The sequence below is a fragment of the Cucurbita maxima genome, unplaced genomic scaffold (assembly GCF_002738345.1).
Source record: "Cucurbita maxima cultivar Rimu unplaced genomic scaffold, Cmax_1.0 Cma_Scf00087, whole genome shotgun sequence".
NCBI lineage: Eukaryota > Viridiplantae > Streptophyta > Magnoliopsida > Cucurbitales > Cucurbitaceae > Cucurbita > Cucurbita maxima.
This window is the reverse complement of record NW_019272103.1, coordinates 121,320-125,153: the sequence shown is the minus strand read 5'-3', so window position 1 is coordinate 125,153 and position 3,834 is coordinate 121,320.

Sequence of the window (3,834 nt, the reverse complement as noted above, 5' to 3'; positions counted from 1 at the left end):
ACCGTCACGTATGTCTTGTATAAGATAAGAAAAAGAAATGCCTTTAATTGCATGTACTTTTTTTGTTTACTAATATTTAATGTAATTTAGTATCAAATATGTTGAGCTCTAACTATATGATTTATGGTAGCATTATGTTCCACCTAGTTGTATTTTTATGAATATGTCATGTTTGCTAAATTATATGTTGTGAATATATGTGATATGATGCAATTTATGTTAGAGAGATATAGGCTTAAGAAAAATTATATATTGGTTTTAGAATCATGCCACGTAAAGGGCACGGGAGAGGAGAACGAGGATGGAGACGACCCTGTATTAGAGTTAGAGGAAGAGGTGGAGGTGAAGATATCCCTCCTCGTGAAGGTTTAGTGACTAGAACGGACGCACCTTAAGTTGTGCTACCTTAGGCTATGGACCTCCAATAGCACTGATAGATGAAATAAATCTCACTACAAACCTGATGTGAGAATCGTTTCAGGCACTACGATCATGCTCACTCGACAAGCCAATAGGGTGTGAAAAAGGGAATGAAACCAACAAGACAATAGGCCATCCTAACTGCTTAATGTTATACATAAGAATTACTATTTCCATTGGTGTGATTCCTTTTAGGGAACCATAAGTAAAACAGCTAAAACTTATTTTTGAACGTGGACAATATCATACTATTATGGAGGTTCGTGATTTCTAATTATCAAGCATTCTCGATGAGATTTCATAGGTAATATTATCTATCATTTTCTATTGAATCAAAACCCTTGTATTGAGTTATAATGTTATAGTAATTTTCCTTTTCTAGTAAATCAAAACCCTTCAAGTGAAGTATAATTTTCTAGTTCATTTTTGGGGTATCTTTGAGTTTTCTATCATTGTTACTTAGTCTTAATTGAGCATTCTCGATGAGACTTCATAGGTAATATTATCGTCCAACCTTTTATGTTGGATGAAAACCCTTGAATTGAGTTATAATGTTTTAATAATTTTCAGGGGTAGCTTCCGATCGTTGAAATAAAATGTAAATGCAACTTTGAGCCGAGTTTTTTTTAGGTATCCCTTTTAAGGTGTTTGATGTATATTGACAGTACCTATATTGCTCTTTGAGTGTTAAACCTAAATTGAACCTAAGACTGAGTACCTTATTCTGGGGACACTATGGATGCGACCCACTTTTGTATATGATATAAACAATGTGATCACTAAATTTTACATGTGAAGACATGTGAGTGGGGGCGTCCTATGCAATGAGTATTGCATAAGATCGGACCATGAAGAAAACCACTCTCACTTTATAATGTCCTTTACTTTTGACACTGATTTTTTCATTCGATGACATAGGTAACTCAATCTTAATCCTGAGCTAACTATGAACTCCTATTTATTCGAAATTATCCTTAGATTCGCATGGGTGAGAGTGGCCTGAGTTAGCCGACTCAATAAGCCTCTCATTTTAGGAGTAAGACTGGGTGAATAGCTCAGGACATAGGGTGTATGATGGAATTCACTCCTACCAGCTTTTAGGAATAGTAAAGAGGTTCTTCCCTTAAGTACTAACTCCAAGTCTTGAACAAGGGGACCCACCCTCTCATTGGCCCGATAGGGATTCGGTTTGGTGGTTGAACCACAAACCAATTGTTCATTAGAGAATCAGTGGGACTTAAGGAACAAAAAGTAACTTTAGGAGTAAACGGTAAATTGACCTAGCTCTAGTTACGAACAATCTGTGAAGGATCGACTTACTAATCATGGTTATATCAAATGGACAGAAATATATCTATAGTGAGAGGAGTGCAACAATTAGGCTGCAATAGAGTGTCTTAGTGAATAAATGTTGGTTAATAAGGTTAATGAGATTAGCCAGTCAATCTCGGATCGTTGGAGCCCATGATCTGTAGGTCCGTTAGGTCCCTCTGCTAGCTCATATCGAACTAAACCTTAGAACAGTGTGACGAGTGAGTTCGAAGTGTTCGAATTCAAATTAGGGAATACACGCTAAATATATACGATATATTTAACCTCATTTTGTTTTGGTTATGAATTGAACAAAAAGAGAGAATTGGGGATATTTAAATAATATTTAAATATTTTAATTATGAATAGTGATTGATAATCAATATGTGCCGGAATTGATTGGAATTGACATTTTATTTAATGTTAAATATTAATTAATTTATTTAATTAATCATTGATTTGAAATTAATTATTTAAATTAATTGTTGAATTAAAATGAAGAAAGTCAAAATGTTGACTTCATCTAATGGAAAAATCCATGTTTGAGTTAGTAGAATTTTGAGGTATCAAAATTTGGTTTAACCAAACTTGCATGCTTGTAAAATAAACCCTACAAATTTTGAGTGTCAAAATTTGGTAATCTCAAATTTGCATGAACATGCAAATATTACTCTATAAATAGAGTGATCAAGGTACATGGAAATTCTTCTTGAAAAACTTTGAGAAAATCTCTCAAAACTCTCTTTTTACCTATACTAAATTTCTATCAAGTTTCATCACTCACCGGATTCCACAATCCTATTCTAAGGTCGGAGAATAGTAGGGAAGACACTCGTGGTGGTTCGAAACCGTTCGTGAGGAAAAAGAAATTTGAACTACAAAAGGTTAGTATTCAAACTCATTGAGTTTTAATGCTTTTGAACATGCTAGCTAATTTACTATAATTGATGCACATAGAGTGCCTAAGATCCAAATTGCTTCCGCGTGTTAAAATAACACCATCAAAATGAACTAAACTAACATAATTTATGAACAAAGGAAACAAAAAGGTATTTGAAAAGAGAGAAAACCTAAAAAGTAGCAAATTCCCGAATATGGATGCCATTAACCACGAGAAAAACACAAAAAAATTGAAGAAATGGGGAAGAAGAAATATAAGGGAGATGGGGGGCTTTGGAGGCTTCAAAGGATGACTATGGTGGGCAAAAATATCTCTAGATGGACTAAATTTTGTCACGTAGCATACATTGGCTAACAAAATAAGCAAGCGTCGGAAAATCTATCAATGCTTTTCGATGCTTGTCAATTTAGTTGACCTTGCCCATAAAATTTTGTGCTTTCAGAGAGATATTTTTTCTAACCATGGTAAACCAAATATTGATTCTCATCTTTGCTGCATTTTCATTTATCATAAAAAAAATTATCGAAAGATTTAGAATATGAGTATTGTAGTCTACTAATTCTGGCAGAGTTCGGAATAATGAGTATTCCTAACCAATACGGTGTGTACTAAGTTAGGAATAATGAGTATTCCTGACCTTTGGTATATATGATGTTACATGCTGCTAAAGAAATTAGTAGACAGACTGTGGTTGATTGAGAGTGCGTCTTACATACTAGTCCTAAAATTTTAAATAACCATATAGAAGTAACCTAAGCGAGGCGTAGTTGAATAAAATACATAAATAAAATACCAGAACAAAAAAATAAATAAATAATAAATAAATAAAATACATAATTAAATAAACAAATAAAAAAATTATTATAAACAACAATTATTATTATGTAAAATAATAATAATAATAATAATAATAAATTAACAAATAAGTAAATAAAAACAATTATTTCCCGTTTCTCTCACTGCAGTCACTCTCCCCAATAATCTCTCCTCAAAACACCTAACAGTTCTGAAACACAAACATGTTGGATTTGAGAAAACAAAATGCCTCACATCAAATTGATAGGATATGGGTTTATAGAGTTGATCAAGATTTATATGAGAGAGAGATTCGAGGTTTCTCCGTAAGTTATATCTCAGATCTCCGTTTCTTTCATCCAATTATTTAGTTTTTTTAGCAATTTACCTGTTAGAAAGATAAGTCA